The 22768-nt window shown below is 39.4% G+C and overlaps 1 protein-coding gene across 1 annotated transcript in view; it reads right to left on the reverse strand.

The window, feature by feature from the left end:
• Positions 1 to 4435: 4435 nt before the first annotated feature.
• The window catches only part of LOC117526435 (uncharacterized protein C4orf54-like), a 64097-nt gene continuing 45764 nt past the window's right edge, over positions 4436 to 22768 (reverse strand). The window contains exon 2 of the mRNA XM_034188508.1: positions 4436 to 5061. The gene's annotated coding sequence lies outside the window, so the exon portion shown is untranslated. The remainder of the gene's footprint in view (positions 5062 to 22768) is intronic.

Raw genomic sequence — 22768 nt, forward strand, 5'->3', positions numbered from 1 at the left:
CATAAATCCCTTCATCTGAAGTTATTGAGCAAATGTTATGTTATTTGTTCAGAACAGTTGCACATCTTGCTGTTCAAAAATTCAATTCCTCTACAATTTCCCAGAATTGTAAAAAAAAAAAAAAAAAAAAAAAAAAATTGATTGTGAGAAAGGAAGTCTGTCTGGAATTCAGCCCTGGCTTACAAAATTGTGAAGAACATGACAAGTCATGATAAGATATTGATTCAAAGATTGTAGTTCTCACTTTCGACTTTTTGGACAAACTGTAATTTATTGTATGATTTTTTAAAATGTATGTTTGTATTCAACTATTTCTTAAAGCAAATAAATTATTTCAAATTAAATAAATATTTTTAAAAATGTTTAAGGACAAATTAGTAATCTGAATTTAAAAAAGCAATATTAAGAAATACATTTGTGTATGAATTACATGTGCAAATTTTAAGATTCAGCTTTCGAAATTAAATGAGATCTTTCTCTAAACCAAGTCAAGAACAAATTGTCTAAATCACTGCATGAATGCACATCAATGATAATGAAATTAACTCACAGAGAAACTTGATATGTCTTTTTTTTTTGTAACAGAGGCAAAGTAACATGCATTTTACAGAATTAAGGTACATAGACTGACCGGCAGCTCTAAATGCCTTTAACACGTTTGGTTTTGAAACATTCTAAAAACAGCAACTTACAGTCTGCATAATTCCTACATGGGATGCTGGTATAACTGAGTCAAGTACTTTGAAGCAAAATCATCCCCGATGCGTCAGTGCATATTCAAAAGGAAACAAGATGTACAGATATTTTTCATTTGATGTCTCTCGTCCCGTGATCCCATGGTGTTCGCCATGTAAGAGGAAATACATTTTGTGTTGATACAGCTCAGGTCATGGTGAGAGTGCATAGTTATGTTGATTGCTGATTTTGGTTGAATGATGTTGTTGGCTGTTCACTCTGCACCCAAAAATAATTTTTAGAAACTTGCCTGATTTCTGAAATTAAATGGTAGCAGTTAAAATACTCTGATTTGGTAGCACTTACCAAAGTGTTTACAAAAGTGTACCTACAGTTCATACCAATTTGTCAACTTTTTGTGCTGTTTTCCAGCATTCATCAGTAAAATATACAATTTTCTATAAAATGTTATATATTAGACCTCAATACTACTACCATACCACCACTACTTCTACCACTACCAATAATCATAATAAATATGACGCCAATAAGTGCTAGTATCAAAGTACTGTATCTGTTACTTTTGATTTTTGCATATAACTGGGAAGCACAGTCTCGTTTGAGGGCGGGCGCTAAAGGGCTAAAATATGATGCATATGATGTAATTTCTCTATTTCCGGGGCCAGAAACACAGCACTTTCTCTGAGATTTTGGGCAAATTACACGCAAACAAAGTGAAAATACAAAGAAAAAGTAACAATGAGGTGGAAAGTGGACATGTGTTGTGGTTTGTTTATGACCCGGAGCTCAAACATGTTGAGGCGGTTTTTCAGGCGAGAGAAGGCAGCTACTCTGATTAGCTGTGTAGGCTAACATTTACAGACACATCTTCCATTTGCCTCGTCTTCCCTTCTCCACTGGGGGAAAAAAAAAAAAAACTCTGGACTTTTCACAACTGCTTCTATGATTGCAGCCAAAAACAAAACAGTACACCATTTTCACATGTGAAGTTACGCTGTGTATATATTGCGCAATGCGACTCGGGAGTGGCTGTCCCCATAAGTGGTCACATCCCACGATATCACGCAGGGTTTAAATGAGACTGCACTGCCCTATAATCCAAGCTTTTATCCAAGCTTTTAAAATACCAATTTTATTGTTTGGCGGAGCTGTTGGATGCTATTGCTCAACACAGTTCACTCTTTTTACCAATCATAACCAGAAGAAATAAGAGCAGGGAATTATCAGAGCAAAATCTGCAACGACTAGTCATGAAACATACAAATGTCAAAATCTTATTAAAAAAAAATGGTAGGTTTATGATTGTACTGCTAACATTTAAAAAGTGCTTTAAGTGCAAAAGTAATGGCGGAAACAGTGTAATTCTATAAAATGTGTAGTGTTAAGCCTCCATCAGATGTAAATATGCCAATTGGCTATTGTGGCATTACATCAACTTCAAAATAACACACATACAAACATTTTGCACTGCTACAAAACTTGTGTGTCTGTGCTGATGATTTGATTTATTACCAAAAGCCCTTTGAATGATTACCTAAGAAGAAGAGGTCCATTGGTGTGGGTGCTTATCCCCAAATTATGGACCATGTGTTATGTGTCGACGCGAGTTGAGGAGCGGACCTGCGTCAGACAGAACTCAGTGCTAAAAATAACCAGAAAGCGGTTCCAACAACAGAAACAATTTATTTTTCTCCTGTGCATAATAATGTGTACAAAACTGAAACAACGTCCTTCTGGTGGAGTGACTGTTGGCACGCTCTTAAGCGCCCAAAAGGATAGAAGCCCGGCGTTCCTGGACCCACTACCACCAGACAAACACCCCCCAGGTGGACACAACAAACTGACTCTCTGTGAAGCAAAGAAGAGGTGAGGTAAGTCAGCAGTTACAACAATATCTTTCAAAAGACACATGCTATCAGCAACACATTCAGGTCTGTATTTTTTAACTTTATGCAAATGAGCAGCTTCTCACAACAAGTGGAGGATCACTTATCCTGCACGCCACAGCAGTGAGAAGCAAACTGCACAATTCTCATCACAATTCCAGTATACTGCGTAACAAAACACCAAGTTACTATCAACAATTAGTCGAACACTTAATCACCTTTACTGTGTGCTGACAGCATGTGTCCTCACCCTTCCTTGCTTCACGGGCTCGATATGTTAACCCCAGGCGCGGTCCTCAGCGTCTCACAAACGAACATCACAAGGTCAAGTTCCCGGCAGTTCTGCTTGAATCACACATGCCTTAAATGCAGAACGCCATCCAATTATCTGCTTCAGCTGAAAGTCTTTAAGGTTGCATGTGAGCACCAGTCACAGGTGCTTCACATGATGTTGATGAGGGTGAGGATTCTTCAGCCAGCACCTTCTCCACAAACAAATCAGTTTCCATGCCACCTGAAGAGCAAAGAAAAGAAAAGAACACCAAAACATCCAGCCACACCCCCCAACACACAACACCATGAAGCAGTTGAGCCTCTGTGACACCCCTGAAAGGGACATCAGTCCATTGCAGGTTACTTTCCCAGCTAAGGTTGGTGCCCATTTACAGCTGAGTGGACTAACACATTGCAAATTAAGTGTCTTGTCCAAGACACAGACAGGTAGCATGACTGGGAATCAAACCCTAGTCTACAAACTGGTTGTGTAACTCTTGATCTCACTGAGGTACCTGCTTTGTTAACTGAACGGCCGATATTAAGCACCTGCTGCATCAGTCCAGAGGAACAGCATATAAACCACAAACAGTTATTAAATCTGACAGCAGGATGATCCAGTTCCCTTAACGGATCAATTTATAGTGTGTAAAAGCCATGCTTAAAAAACTCCAGGTGTTAACTGTTTGCTGGGTAGCCAACTAATGTCAGCTTTATGGGTAAAAAACAGGCTGTGTCAAATATGACCATATATATTGACAAGCTAGCAGTAGCTTGTTGAAGAATCTACCACTCAAGGCAAAGTGTTAGCCTGAAATGCTAACACTATTCGTTATTAGTGTTCACATTGCAAATATCTGAACCCTCCTCATGGAGGTCAGTTATTGGTTGCCAGATGTGGTGAAATCAGTCTAAGCTAACCATTTTTGCCTTTATCCAGATCCACCCAAACATAATGCTTTTTATTCAATGTTACACCAAGTGTCATGAAAACAGTTTCATTAGCTTCTGAGTAATTCAAGCAGAAGCACATTTCTGTTGGGATTAATTATAATCCGTGTTTGAGTGTATTAAAGAAAAGAAATTGTTGCACTTTTAAGTGTAAATGCACATTGCACTCAGCACTCATACTGTCTACAACGTCACACCTTGTCTACATTGAAGCAACATGACTCCATGTCCGTCCACAGAATGCTGAAATGCCGTACATAACCCACATCCGCGAAATGTGAAAACATTCAGATCCACACACACACTCAATTCCCCACCACAGTACAAATGTGTAAAACAATCCAACAATAATAGAGGAGGTTATCCCCTAAACATCTCAGCTGGTTTGCACTCATTTATCCCAATGCTACTTTAGAAATAAAGTACACCGTGGAACTGTTGCCCCAGCTTAATCTGAACAACACACTTTGTGTGTGTTTTCTCCTTGTCAATCACATAAATTTTCTCTCAAAATATAAATATACATCACTTCATTCAAGCGCATGCCCACTGCACATCTTAGCGGCATTTTGTACAACTTCAAGTAGAGTATGAGCTACCAACCTAAAAAATTTTAAAAAATAAAAAATAAAATTATGTCTTTGTGAATAAAGAAATCGTGCTGAAGTTGTAGATTATGCAGCAAATATTTACATTTTCAATGATAATTACACTAGCTTTCAGCTTTTATTTTGAAATCTAGTTTAATTCTTCAGAAATGAATAATCACTGGAGTTTTTGAAATATTCAGCTCAGACAAATGGTCCCTGTTGTCAGAAAACTTTATCACCCCTACTTTCTACTAACTGTAAGAACTAACAATATGATGACTGTGTATGCCACATCTATGGAAATACAAAATTAATTGTTAAAATGGTGACTAGGCTGATAATCATACATGGAATTGTAATAAAAAGACCCACCTTGTTTCCTTTTAAATACACATGCTGCGCTACAGAGGTCAGAGTTCTCAACAGCAGCTGAATGGAAAGTCATACAAAGCACAGGACATGGCCGAATGGGTTTAGCCCACAAAGTGCTATAATGCATAAACAATAAAGTCATGTCTGTTGCAGTGATAAACAATGTAACAAACATAGTAGAAATTGCTGTTGGCAGAAATTGTTGGAAATTATATTACAGGGAGACGGCGATGTAGCTGGCTGACGGTAAAAACTGCAGTGAATGATTGAAGGCAGTTCTTCACTGTTGAGGCCTAGAAGAAGAAAGAAAATCACAGATGAAGACAATGTTAACAATAATAACTTAAGCATGTGAAGCTTGTTTTAAATGTCATAAAACTTGAGTAACATTTGTCTGCCTGTCCTTTGGCAAATTTTCACCAAGCTTGGTATGTGGATGAAGGTTGACCCAGAAATTGCTCTTAAATGGATTGTTTTTAGCAAAGGTTAAGACTGTATGGGTCAAGGGTCAAAAATTATTATTTTGTTAAATGTGTTTTCAACCAAACTTGGTAACCGCATGCAAGTGGGTTCCTAAACTGCTCAAGTAGGGTCAGGTTTGCTAAAGTTTGGTGCCAATGTTCAAAATTAAAAATTTTTGCTCTGATTCACACCAAACAAGGCACAAATATGCCAAAGGTGAGTAACTCGGGTCTAGGTCATGTGTGTCAAATTGTTTGACCAATTTCTACCAAATTTGGCGTGGAGGTGAAGGTCAACCCCAGAATTGCAGTTAAAGGGTTCATTTTGACAAAGGTCAAGGAATTTGTTTTTCAACCCAATTTTGACCAAGCTTGGGACACAATGGCTCAATCCCAAAACTTTCCCTTCACCCTACTACTTCACCCAAAGGCGACGGGACAATACTGGGATTGTGCCAGTGTAGTCAGATTCTGCAAAGGTTTTGCAAAGGTCAGTCATTTGGGTGAACATCACAGTCATGAGTGTCAAAGGTTAGCTTTCCACCAGGCAATGAGCTCTTTTCTTTATGAGGAAATTCTATCCTAAAGAAGATGATGACATCCTTATTGATGCTGCTTACCCTACCTACTGTATCTGCACTTTATTAGCATCATCATTCCCATGGTACAATTGCAGAGTATCTTTAAATTGTAGCAAAAACTAAAAATACTATTTTCAGTTATTTCAAGTTGCAGTTTTCATGCTAACAAATTTAACAACAAAAACTGAATATTCAGAGAGTAAAAGTAAGTCCTGTCGGCTGTTCTCTTGTTTTACACTCGGGTTCGCCACAGCAAATCCAAGGTGGATCTGCATGTTGAATAGGCACAACTTTTATGCCGGATGCCCTTTGAATATTCAGAGAGTACTCAGGGTAAAATTGAAGATCCAACACAGAATATGCCATTTCATAGTGGTGTTGGGACTTGAACATGATGGCGTCTTGTGTAAGAGACACGCTGGGCCCTTGTTTGTTGTCTAACTGTACTTTGTTATTAGCATGGCACATAATCTGATCCTAAAGTAATGCAAAGCTATGCACCTGATCTAAAATAGCACAGGAATACTTGGGGATTGAACCACCAACTTTCTAGTTTCAGAGCAACATGTTCTACCATCTGCACTATGATCACAATGCACTGTGCCAAAAAAAAAAACAACATAAAAATACTGAACTCCTACATTGAGAATGAGTGACTTAATTGGTTCTTTGCAAATGGGAAGATCACTTAAGAAATACCTGACTGCTTCTGTGCATTATATGTTTTATATTATATATTATATTTTTTAGATGATATTGTTTTACTTTCAGCTGCCCCCGGTTGTTCAGGGTCACCACAGCAGATCCAAGAAAGATCAGCATTACTATTTGGCACAGGTTTTACACTGGATGCCTTTCTTGACACAACTCCAGTTCTACTTGGAGAAATATGATCACAGCTCCTGGTGTCCCTACGTCTCCCAGCCACGTACTAATCAGGGCCCCCTCTACTTCACGTCTGACGTCTGGCAGGATCAAGGTTTGCCCAGACCGACACGGCTGCAGCCTGTGCATTATCATGCAAAATGCTTCAATTATCATGTTGCGTTTAGTTGATTTAACACAAATAAACCAAATGTATTTGAATAAAACAAAATACATTTTGATAGTTGGCTCATCTGAGTTAAGTAAAATCTTTGTGAAAAACTAATTCATGCATTTATTTCCTCTAGGCTGGACTATTGTAATTCATTATTATCAGGTTGTCCTAAAAGTTCCCTGAAAAGCCTTCAGTTAATTCAAAATGCTGCAGCTAGAGTACTGACGGGGACTAGAAGGAGAGAGCATATCTCACCCATATTGGCCTCTCTTCATTGGCTTCCTGTTAATTCTAGAATACAATTTAAAATTCTTCTTCTTACTTATAAGGTTTTGAATAATCAGGTCCCATCTTATCTTAGGGACCTCATAGTACCATATCACCCCAATAGAGCGCTTCGCTCTTAGTGACTGATCTCTGCTCCCCTCCACAGCATGTCTTTTTCCTGGTTCTCTCCCTCAGCCCCAACCAGTCTCAGCAGAAGACTGCCCCTCCCTGAGCCTGGTTCTGCTGGAGGTTTCTTCCTGTTAAAAGGGAGTTTTTTCCTTCCCACTGTCGCCAAGTGCTTGCTCACAGGGGGTCGTTTTGACCGTTGGGGGGTAGCACCCTCACCGGCAGAAACATCCAGCAGAGTGACCTCCCCCCCACCCCACCCCGCCTATCTGGTGGGTGAATCCATTTATTAAGTTCAGAGTCTGAGGCTCTGAGCTTCTCTATTTCAATTCAATTCTGTTTATTTCCTTTATATAGCACCAAATCACAACAAAGTTGCCTCAAGGCACTTCAAACAAGTAAGGTCTAATCTTACCAACCCAAAGAGCAAGCACACAGGCCACAGTGGTAAGGAAAAACTCCCTCTAAAGATTTGAGGAAGAAACCTCAAGCAGACCCGACTCAAAGGGGTGACCCTCTGCTTGGGCCATGCTACCCACACATTGGCAATACGAATATACAGGAAAGTTTGGTAGTTCATGCTGGTGCACAGGACGGGAGGCCTGCAGAAGTAGACATCCACTCCCATCTCTTGATAGAGCCGCAACTCAAACAGAGAGAAAAAACAGAATCAAGCGACAGACAGACAACAAATACAGTATAATTTGTCAAAGTATTAAGCAACAAAAAATCCAGAAGAAATACTAAGGTGATTGCCGGCCACTAGCCCTAAGCTTCACTAAAAGACCTAGACTTTAGATACAGATAAGGCCGCAGCCCACAGTATTCTCAGGGATTTTGAACGTAGCACTGATGAATGCCACAGCCACGGCTTTCACAGATAGGTATGATGTAAACACGTAACATTCTGTGCACACCTGGAACCCATAAAGATTGCATTGAAAACTCTGTTTTGTGAAAAATATTGATTTTACATGAGAGTCTGGAAGGGATGTGGTGGAGCAATTTTCAACCTGATTGAAATTGTGCCAGAATAAGTGGGACCTGACTGGATAATGACATTCTGAGGCAAATCAAAGGGCTGGAACACTGATAACCACTGTAACATGGGTAGACTCAGACAGAAAAAAAAGAAATCCCTCGTTTTCCCGTTCGGCAGTGCATCACCCAAATCGCCCTTATGAACAAGCCGCCCCTGTTAAACTGTATCACGTAAGGGACTAAACAACATTTAGAATCCAGTTTCAGTATGCCATGACCTACACAAAAATATATGATAGCCATCCCAGGGTGGTAGTTATGGCCAGGTAGGGGTCAATGAAGATTTACACAGGTTCAATTCAATTTCAATTTATTTTCCTTTAGATAGCGCCAAATCACAACAGAGTTGCCTCAAGGCGCTTCACACAGGTAAGGTCTAACCTTACCAACCCCCAGAACAGCAGTGGTAAGGAAAAAAACTCCCTCTGAGGAAGAAACCTCAAGCAGACCAGACTCAAAGGGGTGACCCTCTGCTTGGGCCATGCTACAAACATAAATTACAGAAACAATTCACAGAACAATTCACGGACAAATATACAAGAATTGCTGTTGGCGCACAGGACAGCAGGGTCGCCAACACAAATACAACTCCCATCTCTGGATGGAGCTGCACCTTAAACAGAAAAAACAGAATCAGGCATCAGAAAGACAAAAATACTGAGAATTTGCCAGCATTAATCAACAAGAAAAACAGAAGAAATACTAAGGTGATCACCAGCCGCTAGCCCTAAGCTTCACTAAAAGACCCAGAATTTAGGTCAAGTTGAGGCCGCGGCCAGCTCAAATTACTAATAACATGAATTAAAAGAGTAAAAAGCGTAAAACAAAACTGTACCAGTATGCTAGCCATATGAAAGGGAAAATAAGTGCATCTTAAGTCTGGACTTGAAAGTCTCCACAGAATCTGATTGTTTTATTGATGCAGGGAGACCACAGATGTTAAAATTTAAAAATACTCAAATCATTTTCAAAACTATATCACTTTATTTGTGTGCTCATAACAATTCCAAAAGGGTATAGTTTGGACAAACTATGACTGAATGTTATGGAGTTATGGGGTAAAAACAGCAAAAATGGTGATAAAGGTCAGTTTCAGGTTGAACACAGGTCAAAAGTTAAAGTTGCTCCAATTTCGGTAAAAAGTGATGCAAATTATTGGCTGAATTAAAATGATTAATAAATGGAATAGTTTAGACCATGTGGAATGCCTGGTCTCCAACGTAAAGGTCAAATACGTCCCATAATGAGAACTAAGCATGACAGATGGTGCAAACTATTCCTTTTCAAAACCCTATTAACAACCAATAATTTTCTAGATGTAACAATTAATTGATTAATTGAGAAAATAATAGATCAATTAATCAATTATGAAAATAATTGTTAGGTGAGGCCCTACTCACATATTGATAGTAGAAAAACAATCATAACTGTCATTATAGTAGAACTACTGTGTTTTGTTGTTTTACACAGTTTATTTAAAAAAAAAAATTCTAGTTCCAGGTTTTTCTTAAGCGTACTAAAATATTCGTACTAAAATATTCTCTCAGTATCCATATTTTTATAAGAAAGAAATGTTGAGATTTTATTTCAACTCATCTGTGATGGTATACAGAGGCAAAATTACAAAAATTGTTTCATTCTGGAACTAAGTATGGATGGATGGATGGATGAAAAGTACTGCAGCGGGTTGGGCCAGATGTCATCCTTTATCACCTCTCCCAGCTCATCAGCTCCTGCATCTGAGTGATCAGTGAACCAGGTGAAGAAGCTCTCGGGCTCCTCGTGCTGCCTCTTCATGCCAGCTTTGTTTGGCGTTTGACCTGTGCGCTTTGTCAGGTCCTTTCCGGCTTTCCATTTGATTTCAGTGGATTTGGAGGCTGGATCCCCACTCTCATTCAAATGAAACTCTTTGGACAGTGCTTTGTTGTCAAAGTATGGATTCTCATCAAAATAAAAATCTATTCTGTATCCAGACTTGATATCCTCAAACTCGGTTACCTCTACCCTCGACAAGTAATGAAGTGCTTCCAAATGATACCCAGCTTTATCTATCCATGAAGCCAGAGGACACACACCAATTAGCTAAACTGCAGGATTGTCTTACAGACATAAAGACATGGATGACCTCTAATTTCCTGCTTTTAAACTCAGATAAAACTGAAGTTATTGTACTTGGCCCCACAAATATTAGAAACACGGTGTCTAACCAGATCCTTACTCTGGATGGCATTACCCTGACCTCTAGTAATACTGTGAGAAATCTTGGAGTCATTTTTGATCAGGATATGTCATTCAATGCGCATATTAAACAAATATGTAGTACTGCTTTTTTGCATTTGCGCAATATCTCTAAAATTAGAAAGGTCTTGTCTCAGAGTGATGCTGAAAAACTAATTCATGCATTTATTTCCTCTAGGCTGGACTATTGTAATTCATTATTATCAGGTTGTCCTAAAAGTTCCCTGAAAAGCCTTCAGTTAATTCAAAATGCTGCAGCTAGAGTACTGACAGGGACTAGAAGGAGAGAGCATATCTCACCCATATTGGCCTCTCTTCATTGGCTTCCTGTTAATTCTAGAATAGAATTTAAAATTCTTCTTCTTACTTATAAGGTTTTGAATAATCAGGTCCCATCTTATCTTAGGGACCTCATAGTACCATATCACCCCAATAGAGCGCTTCGCTCTCAGACTGCAGGCTTACTTGTAGTTCCTAGGGTTTGTAAGAGTAGAATGGGAGGCAGAGCCTTCAGCTTTCAGGCTCCTCTCCTGTGGAACCAGCTCCCAATTCAGATCAGGGAGACAGACACCCTCTCTACTTTTAAGATTAGGCTTAAAACTTTCCTTTTTGCTAAAGCTTATAGTTAGGGCTGGATCAGGTGACCCTGAACCATCCCCTAGTTATGCTGCTATGGACTTAGACTGCTGGGGGGTTCCCATGATGCACTGAGTGTTTCTTTCTCTTTTTGCTCTGTATGCACCACTCTGCATTTAATCATTAGTGATTGATCTCTGCTCCCCTCCACAGCATGTCTTTTTCCTGGTTCTCTCCCTCAGCCCCAACCAGTCCCAGCAGAAGACTGCCCCTCCCTGAGCCTGGTTCTGCTGGAGGTTTCTTCCTGTTAAAAGGGAGTTTTTCCTTCCCACTGTCGCCAAGTGCTTGCTCACAGGGGGTCGTTTTGACCGTTGGGGTTTTTCCGTAATTATTGTATGGCCTTGCCTTACAATGTAAAGCGCCTTGGGGCAACTGTTTGTTGTGATTTGGCGCTATATAAATAAAATTGATTGATTGATTGATGAATGGATGGATGGATGGATAGCTTTATTATCATTGTCATTACAACAACAAGATTTCCAAGATTTCGAAGTATGAGCTTAATCTACTGGTTATATAATATAACCCCTTCAACAAAATGGGGAGGAAAAATGGATGCAAGTAGGTTCATCCAGTACTGGGCAGGAGGTAAAAACACAGATGGAGTCATTGTTTGGATGTTCTCAGCAGTGGGGTTTTTGTCACTGGGTCCTTGAACTTTGAAATTGAGAGATGCCTGTGTAGAGCCAGGACCTTTGCAGGGTAACAGAGGTCCATGGTAAGTCACTGAAAGCCTGGATCTTAGTCTTGATCCAAGAACAACTCCTCACCCAGCTTCTCAAGTGTCCACATAATTGCTATCGTCATCCCTCGTCCCTGTCTGATGTCATATCTGTTAATTGTTGTGGGTTTTTGACCACCGTTCTTTGGTTCTATACTTAATAAGGTGTTTATGTTATGTGTCGGACGCAGCCCGGAGAACCGACCAGCGTTTGAAGGACCCAGTATAAAATAAGCAGAGCACGGTACAAAGGATAACAGAATTTAATGAACATAACAGTGCTGTGATAAATATAAAAGTGCGCGGTCTGGCGTGGTGGTTTTGCGGTGCGCTCCCAGCAGCGCTAACGGTCCGGAGCCAGAACCAATTCGGACCCAAGGACCCCGCCGACACCCCCCAGGTGGCCGCGACAAACCGAGTCTGTGAAAGAAGGAATCATTATGTGAGTCCACACTCAACACACAGAGAGAACGCTCAAAGGTGCACAAACAGCAAACACTTCCTGGCTTGGTTACTAATCAGCTTCCCACCCTGCAGGCATGGAACATCCAGTTCACAAAACTCCACTGCAGTGGAAGCTGATTTAAACGACCAACATACAGCTCAATATAATAAAGGTGTGAGGGACACCACATTTACTGACTGTATAAATGTTAGTCACAAAATCTAACGTACCTCAGGAAGTGTGCTGACGAGCGTGAGACCTCACCCCCTCCTCTTTCACAGACCATGCATCAAACCTGGACTTTCTCTGCATCCACTGATGATGAGATGGCTCTTGAGACGACGATCTCACCCGTCTGGTCACAAGGTCGAGTCTCTGGCAAATACACACTGTGTACTCCAGTCTTAAATGCCACCATATTCCAATCCATGTAGATGCACCACAGCTGTGAGTCCTGACGAGCCGCAGGTGATCAGCCTCAGGTGATCAGGGTGAGGTCCTGATAAACTCAGCTACACAGCCACTCAGTCCCACATGCAAGCCACCTGGAAGGAAAAACAAAAGACAGAAACAAAAAGGCAGCCAGGCCCCCCAGCCATACAACAGTTTAGATAATTTAGTCCCCACTCTAACCGTACAAAAGGTCCGAGAACAGATCCCTGTGGTATAGGGAAACCGAGGGCATAGTGAATCACGGGGCACAGTGAATCAGTAACAATATCTGCAAAAATACATATATATTTGCAGCAGTTATGCCATATTTCAACCTGGTCTCATGGCAAGTCGTGCTTCAGCAGCACGAAATATACATTAATCTATTGGTTCATGAGATTGTGACGAAAAGCGCCTCATTTTCATCACGGCAGCACAAATTCCTTCTCATTCATTCCGTGACGGCTGCATGAAATTAAAAGTGAAGCGGGGGTTCAGGGGCGGTTATGGTTAGGGTGGGGGGAAGGAGTAAGATTAGGTTATGGTTAAGGTTAGGGTTGGGGGTGGGATTAGGGTTAGGAATAGAGCACGATCGATATGGATTTTTTGAGGCCGATGCCGATAACGATATTTGGATGAATAAAATGCAGATAATTGATAAATCAGCTGATTTGCCGATAGCCGATAAATCAGCTGATATTATTATTATTATTATTATTATTTTTAAATAATTCTTTTTTGGACCCTTAACAAAAAAAGGTATGCGCTAAAAGCTGAAGCTTTGCCCTCGTATTGATTAACTTTATAACAGAGAAGAATCTTCAAGTTCAAAAAATGCAAAAATGTAATTGGAGCAGTTAGGGGGCTCTTCAAACGGGCCAACTAGTAAGATATTACTCCTGAAAACGATCTTTGCCATATCACGTGAGGTAAATCTGCCCTACGATTGGATTTTGGAAAACCATGTGACAGAGAACCAATTCCGATTGGACACTCATATTGCGCACGTCATCACACATCTTCTATGAGGAGTACCAAGATGGCCGATGGTGGATCGAAAGTCCGCAGAGTTAACTTTTCAGCAAAAAAAAAAAAGAGTAAGTTTCTATCTCATATCATTAAAAAGTTATTTACAAATTAGTAAAGCTTGGTCCCAGCCGTCGTATACAACGGCGTCGGCCCCAGAGGTTTAATGGCGAACGGCAGTAATTCCCAGAACCCTTCTGAACAACCAGTGAATCTGAATGTTTCAACCTCTTAGCAGTAAACAAAAGTTTTTCATGCTAGACATAAGGTCTACACAACGTGGGCTTAATAAAAAGCATGACCGACGCAATTAAGCACATTTGACACATTACTACATAAACTGAGTTAATCAAACTGAGTTGAACTGAAATGGAAGAAATGTGGGGTGAATGTAATTGCAAAGTTATTACAAATAACATCCTTATAAACTTACTCGTATGCTTTTGTCAGCCGATCAGTGCAGTGTGACGGCGAACTACGAGGGCTGGTGATGAACACATTTAAGCAGGGGTGTAAGCAGATCTCAGTTGAATGGAGTCAGAGCTCCATCTACTGGACAAACGGTGCAAGGACATTTTACATTGCCGACACAAACATTATTTCAGTAACTGATCTGTTTATGAGAAATTATCGGCGTTCTATCGGCAAAATTTCAGCCGATAGTGAGTACTTTGAAAAGGGCTTATATATAATATCGGCCGATCAATATATCGGTCGGGCTGTAGTTGGGAATAGTGAGTTAAAAAAGCTTTGTCACAAAAATTTGATTCATTTCGTCACGGGAACACGAAAAAAAATGTGAGACTGGGCTGCATATTTTTATGCATACAGACATCCCCCCTTATAAATTAGTGTTTTGTTTTTGGATACATTAAGAATAAAACGAAGTGGCAAGTGAAGTCAGTTTTTTTCCTATCAAAAGTAAATTTTGTGGATGTCAGTGTATTTGTATTTATTTCTCACAACAGAGGAAAGTTGGCCCAAAAAATTATTAGTTAGAAGACTACCCCATCCAACTGATGAGCAGTGGTGGGCATAGATAACCAAAAAATTTACTTGGATAACAGATAATCAGATAACTACAAAGTTATTTTCGATAAAGATAAAACAATAAACCACCCAAAAATGTATCGGAAGTTACAGATAACCGATAACAGATAAATTCCAATATTGCAACTACTAGTAAAACGAGTTTAAGTTTTAATGCCACAATAACTTCTACTAATATTAAAAGTAACAACGGACCCACACACTGAGACCACACTTTTGTCTTTGAACATTCTGCCCCTGCTGGAAGCTCTTGTTTGCTATAGAGCTCCCAACACAGAGGCACCCTGAGAGCAGCCATAAAGCCAGCTCTCTATCAATTACAACACTCCGGTCAGGCGGAGGTCTTGAAAAATAAAGTCATGCTGACTTATGGTTTTGATTTATAAATAACATGCTAAGATGCTGAACTGATTTTAAATTTTAGAAATGCTTGTTGCTGTTAAGCTTTGTTTATCAGTCTAAAAGTTATCAGACAAAAGTTAATCGGAAGATAATTGGTCCGATAATGGTTTTTAAAGTTATCTAAAAAGATAATACGATAATGAAAACATTATCTTCGATAATTATCTGTTATCGGATTATCGGAACTGTGCCCACCACTGCTGATGAGCATGTGTTATGTCTTCTCCAGACTATCAGCTATTTGATAACATGACTCATGTGTGTCACATGCACCCGGGGCATAATGAATTTGGGCACAGTGAATCAGTAGCTATATCTGCAAAACTCCATATATATTTGCAGCAGTTATGCTATATTTTTATGCATAAAGTCATCCCCCTTATAAATTAGTGTTTTGTATTTTGATACATTAAGGGTAAAACTAAGTGGCAAGTGAAGTCAGTTTTTTCCTATCTAAAGTAAATTTTGTGAATGTCAGTGTCTTTGTATATATTTCTCACAACAGAGGGAAGGTGGCCAAAAAATTATTAGTTAAAAGACTACCCTGTCCACCTGATGAGCATGTGTTATGTCTTCTCCAGATTATCAGATATTTGATAACATGACTCATGTGTGTCACATGCACCCGGGTCACAGTGAATCCGGGCACAGTGAATCAGTGTAGAAAGTGATTTACTAAGCCCCTGTATCAAGTGGATGACAAATATTACTTGTTGAAGCTTATACATTTATTTTCCATGAATTATTTCTATAATTTGTTTATATAAACTGTTTTCACGTTTTAACAGAAATTATGACAGTTGTATTTATAATAGTTTCTAAAGGACTTATATCACTATATAAGACACTCACACATTACACAGCTGGTTTGTTGGATTATAGTTTGTATATGCATCAGCATATATTTATTAATTTTGAAGAAATCTTTACAATCATGTGTTTTTTCATTATATTCTAAGTTGATTCACTATGCCCCGTGAATTAGTATCACAGTGAATCAAAAATTTTAAAATCGATTTTAAACACCTGTAAATACTTGGAGAGACATAAATAGCACAACCTTATAAACAATAACTTGCTGTATTAAATCCACAATAGAATGACCTAAACCTATGCATATGTGTTTATGCTGCCACAAAACAACATTTCTGATCCACTGTGCCCCATCAGTTTCCCCTACTTTGTTTGTCTGCAGAATGTTTAAATATGGCATTATTGTATAAAGTCACAAAGTTATCATTGAGATGTGTATAATTTCAAACATGAGAGACCCAAACTGCAAATACCAAAATAGTTTTCTGGTCTGTCTATGCAGTGATCAGCAGTTACAAAAGCCTCACTGAGGTCACATAACAGCCATACTGAAGTGGAGCCTACATCCATAATAAGCAGAAGGTTGCTTTTATAGTATGATACGCCTTCAATACTCACTGTAAAGGTTTAAAAAAGATCACAAAATGAACAATAAATTACAGACAGTCCTGGAATTACTCAGAAACCAAGGCTCAAAACTACAACCCCAATTCCAATGAAGTTGGGATGTTGTGTAAGTTCCCAAACACTTATTAAGTGTTGTTAGCAGGAAAAGTGATGTAACACAGTGGTAAACATACCACTGTCCCAGCTTTTTTGAAACGTGTTGCAGGCATCCATTTCAAAATGAGCACAAAATTTGCACAAAAACAATAAAGTTTATCAGTTTGAACATCAAATATCTTGTCTTTGTGGTGTATTCAATTGAATATAGGTTAAAGAGGATTTGCAAATCATTGCATTCTGTTTTTATTTACATTTTACACAACATCCCAACTTCATTGGAATTGTATATTAGGGAGTGTACTAAATATGAAAAACCTTAAAACAATCATTTATACAGACGTATTCCAATATAAAGTCAATGGGGTCATAATTGAGCCCACTTGGTCATATTAGTCACAAAAATAGCTTGGTCGCTTGAGGGTTAATCAACAATTTCTTGACCCAAGGAGCTTTCTCACCAAATTTTGCTGAAATTTCCATTTTGAGTTATCATGTACGCAGACAGACAGAAAGGCGACTACATAACCTCTGCCATGTTGTCAGTTGGTCATGATAACTTTGTAGATATTTGAGAAGTGAAATGAAGTTTCTAGTATTTACAGAAAGTGTGCAGCAATTATTTAAACAGAATTGGGCAGGTGCATAAATTTGGGGAGGATCTACTAAATATTGATGTATTCTTTTCTGTTGGGATGCCCAAATTTATGCACCTGCCTAATTTTTTTTTAAGAATTATTGCACACTTTCTGTAAATCCTATAAACTTCTTTTCACTTATCAAAAATCACTGTTTGTCTGCTATATGATATATTTAACTGAAATTTCTGATCCAGACAACCAAGGATTTATAAAGGAAAATCATGAAAATCATCAGGGGTTGGCCAAACGTTTGCATACAACTGTACTTTCATGCTACATTTTAGATATAAAAGTCCATGATCTTTGTTGCGTTTGTGTGAACCTCTGTGGTGATTTATTGGAAAAAAAAAATATATATATATATTTATTCATACTTTTTGCCTCAAGGTTTTAAGCACTAGCTTTGAGGATTTTGTCCTTCCTGATGACCAGTGATTTAGTAGACAGTTATCTGATGTTAATAGAACTAAATAAATAAATAAATAGTTTTTGAAATGTTTATAACTAATGTTTACAACTGTCAGAAGTATAAGTAGAAATCAGGTTGCAAATTGTAAATTTCACAGTGATGGAAGGATATGGACTCAGTATCACAAATGACAGTATCTGAAATCCTGAAACATCACTTTAAGGGTTCTTCCTGTTTTAGTTTTCTAACTGACCTAATGGACTCCAAACCCACACTAAGACTGACCCTGGCTAACATTCTAATGACCTTCATTGTTCCCGGTGTCAAACTGTTTTAAGTCTATCTGTATTCCTGGATAGCATGGTTGTGCCTTTCACAGTAGGCTGAAAGCTGTCCTTCATCAACAAGTCACTTTGGCTTCAGAGAAAGGGACAGTTATCTACAAATCTAAAGCCCTGTCCACTGCAGACAATTGCCAGCCACCTGTTTAAAGAGACTAGATGCTGTACATCATCACTGCAAGTGGGCAAGGGACCAGAAATAATTCATCAGTGCCAGCACATTTTTCATAAGTCCTGGCTCTGTCTTTGTAACCTCAAACTATTTCATCCTCACATTGTTGGAGGCGGCATAATGTATCCAGTGTTGTGGTCCTGTGCCTCCTGCCTGTTTTCATGTGATGCCAGAATCCTAAAGCCTGGTGATAACAGAAAGCCAGTTTAGAGTTGATTAGATAGCAAAGTTGGCAACAGAGCCACTTGCTTGTCTTTATGTTCTTTCCTGGACATTGCATCAAATAAAGACGTGAATGAGCTATTGCTAACACTGGCAGATAAGCTAGTGTTAGCAGTAGGTTGCAGCCATCCAGCCTGATCCTACAGTGATCTCCGTTAGCTATGATTTTGGAAATACTGGTAAAGGTTTTTCTTTTGTGTTTCTTTTTTGCAGACATTTGATGGGAGCCATGTATCACTTCCTACTGGCAACAGCCACAGCAAAATAGTCTCAGTTAATAAGCAAAACCAGCTTTATCAGCAAACACTTGCTGTTGAAGTTAAACTAGCATTTTTAAACAATATTAAAGCAAGATGCCATGTTCACATTGTTCCGTGGCCGACTGTCATAGCTGTACACGTCGCTTTAATAGTGGAAACAGCAAATTTGGGCAGTACCTGAGTGTAAACATGGATAAAAAAGGATAAAAAAAGCTTTTCAACCTACCATCCCTGGTTCTCAAGACCAGGCACCTAAGTGGTTCTACTCTACTCTTTTATACTCTTCTATTATTTAAATATACCTTAGTATACTAGCATAGTTCCACCTTAGAATTGGAATATAATATATAAGATATATGAGGTCTATTAGAAAAGTATCCGACCTTATTATTTTTTTCAAAAACCATATGGATTTGAATCACGTGTGATTGCGTCAGACAAGCTTGAACCCTCATGCGCATGCGTGAGTTTTTCCACACCTGTCGGTTGCGTCATTCGCCTGTGAGCAGGCTTTGAGTGAGGAGTGGTCCAGCTCCTCGTCGGATTTTCATTGTCAGGAAATGGTGGAATGATTTGGGCTTTTTTCCCATCAGAATTTTTTTCAGAAACTGTTAGAGACTGGCAGCTGGAAACCATTAGAAAAATTTATCTGGCTTTCGGTGAAAATGTTACAGGCTTGGTAGAGAATAAGGAGTGTTACTGTCACTTTAAAGACGGCCCCCAGCGGCTGTGGGGCGCGCCGCGCTCCGAAGCCGTCATCGACAGGCTGAACGACCATTTCATTTTTAAAAGGATGGCTGTCTGGATCCGTGACCATCGTGTGCCATTTCTCTGGTTATCACAAGAGCTGGACATCAACCATTTTCCGGCAGATTTCACTTATAACAAGAGATTTTGTCATGAAAAGCCGAGCGGCGCGCGTCACGATGGATTCGCTACTGGAGCGAGACAAAACCACCTCTGTTTTGGTCTCACAGGACGGCTTTGAGATGGCGTTCAGACAGCTGTCGGTGGTTTTTCCATCGAGTGATTATCTGAGAAATTGTGGATGTGCCTGGACATGCCAGAACATGTCCCGTGAGGCTTCATCACGGCGTTGCTGTGCGCCATGTGGCACCGCCGCGATGCGCGAAGCCTCCGCTCCTCTTTCCATGACAAAAACTCCTGTAACAGTGGAATATGCCGTTCATTTCCAAACTGGAAGCTGTGTTTTATCTGGGACGTCGTCTGACTAGCACAGGAATTGTGAAAAGACGTGGACATCAGCACTTTTTCGGCACATTGAGACAGACGTGCGGAGGAATTCCGCGTGTCGCGGCGGTGCCGCATGGAGCAAAGCAACACCGTGATGAAGCAGACTATGACAGACTATGAGAAACAAAATTCTCTGGTCTGATGACATGAAGCTGAACTCTGGCATGAATGCCAGGCATCTTATTTGGAGGAAACCAAGTACCATCCCGACAGTGAAGCATAGTGGTGGCAGCATCATGCTGTGGGGATGTTTTACAGTGGCATGAACTGGGAGACTAGTCAGGATTGAGGGAAAGATCAATGCAGCAATGTACAGAGATATCCTGGATGAAAACCTGCTCCAGAGCGCTCTTGACCTCAGACTGGGGTGACGGTTCAGGACAATGACCCTAAGCACACAGCCAAGATATCAAAGGAGTGGCTTCAAGACAACTATTTGAATGTCCTTGAGTGGACCATCCAGAGCCCAGACCTGAGATTGAAAATCTCTGGATAGATTTGAAAATAGCTGTGGACTGACTCTCCTCATCCAACCTGATGGAGCGTGAGAGGTGCTGCAAAGAGGAATGGGCAAACTACCCAAAGATAGATGCAGCAAGCTTTTGGCCTCATATTCGAGAAGACTTGAAGCTGTAATTGCTGCCAAAGGTGCATAAACAATATGGGTGCCGGAAAAAAAATCAATTCACGTCCGAATCGCGATTCTTATTTATTAAGATTCTGAATCGATCCAAAATGTTCAAGAATCGATTTTTAAAAAGCATTTTTTACATTTTCTTGCTTACTCGCTGTGTGTACTGTTTGTCAGGCAATGGCCTCCGTACTGCAGCGTCCCCGCTAGGAGAGGGTTGGCGTGCTTCAAACATTCATGTGCTGCAGCTTAGCATGGCAGGCAAAGAGCTCATTCAGCCTGCACTGTCTTTGCTGAAGGCAAATGTTTGGGCGCATTTTGGATTTTATTATTTGCTGCGTAAGAAGGAGCTTGACATGACTTCTGTAGTGTGCAAAATCTGCAAAATGAAAGTCACGTACTTCGGAAACACTTCAAATCCTCAAGACCACATGCTACGGCATCACCCGGAGCTAAAAGAAGTGGAGCAGCAGTCTCTGCTGACTACTGGCCAGCACACACTCCATCACTTCACTAGACTGCCAGCCAACTCTGAACGAGCAAAGCGGATAAGTAAATTTACATCTTTAGAATCACTTGATTAACCTTGTAAAGCTGCATTTTCTAAAGCATAAACATTTTTTTAAGTAATATAACTATTTCACAGAGCTCTTTCAAACAAAAAATCAATTCTGAATCGAATCGTCACCCCAAGAATCGGAATCGAATTGAATCGTGAGTTGTTGTAAGATTCACATCGCTAATAAACAACGTATTACGCAAAGGGTGTGAATACTTATGTACACGTGATTTCTTAGTTTTTTTTTTTATTTTTAATAAATTTGCAAAAATAAAAAACCCCAACCTTTTTTGTGTTGTCATTATGGGGTGTTGTGAGTAGAATTTTGATGGAAAAATTAATTTCATCCCATTTGGAATGAGGCTGTAACATAACAAAAAAGTGGAAAAAGTGAAACACTGCGAATACTGTCCGGATGCACTGCATGTTGATGTCCACCCTTATCATGTGCTTTGAGTAGTATTGAACTTTGGCCTGATCTAGCAGGTGCCACGTGTACCGAGATGATGAATAAGCTTATTCTAGTTTGATACAACACAGTGTGAATGTAAATGAGTACAATTTCTCTTAGACTCGCATGCCATATGGAAGTAAAAGATAATTAAAAAATGGTCACAAAAAGCAAGTCACAATTACTTTGATGTCCTTGAAAACAATGCACAAGTGTGATATTTAGCTGAACTAGAGGCAAGAGAAGTGGAGTTGTGACCGTATATGGAGCTATATTAGCAAGCATATGGATGTCATGCTGAAACATGGACAAAAGTGTAACATTGTGATATGACATGTTTTTTCTCATGAATTCTAAATTGATTCGTTTTCTATTTGTGTGTTGGATCTTGATGCATTTTATTATTCCACTGAGAGGGCTAGCTTATTCTATGCTAATATGACACAAATGAGTGACTTACTAAAGCACATTTTAAATTAATCTGTTGTCTTGTGATTAATTATACAAACAATGAATGCTTATGAGTTCAATGGTACGAATATTTCATGAGATGAAAAATGGAATGTTCAAAGCCAAGTTGAATGGTACATTCCAGCTTTCATCAAATTAAATATTCATTAAAAATATGAATTATTTGTTTTATATAATGGCTAAAATAGATCCTTGTCATTTGATATTTTATTAATTTATAAACAACAGAAAAGGGACTTACATTTTGGTGTGCATCACTGGTGCTGTGACATCAGCATAAACTTTAAGTAGGAGCCCAAAATTGTTCTCAGTCAACTTGGAAAAACAGTTCAAAAATAATCCTGATGATGTTGTCCGTGATGCCGTTCACTGACTTTGTGTACTTCCAAAAGAAAAAAAAAAGTCTGTGTACTTCCTCAGTCCAGCGAAAAATCACATCCGAAATTTGTCCAGATTTTCATCCTCTTCATCCTAAATAGCTCTTCATGCCTCCAGATGGCATACAATGTGGTGGATTTGTTTTTTGTCGTCCGTCAGCAAAACAAACTTGTTTAGATAAATGATGACCCCACTAGTGTGTGTTTATGT

This window comes from Thalassophryne amazonica, chromosome 15 (assembly GCF_902500255.1).
Source record: "Thalassophryne amazonica chromosome 15, fThaAma1.1, whole genome shotgun sequence".
NCBI classification, from domain to species: Eukaryota; Metazoa; Chordata; class Actinopteri; order Batrachoidiformes; family Batrachoididae; genus Thalassophryne; species Thalassophryne amazonica.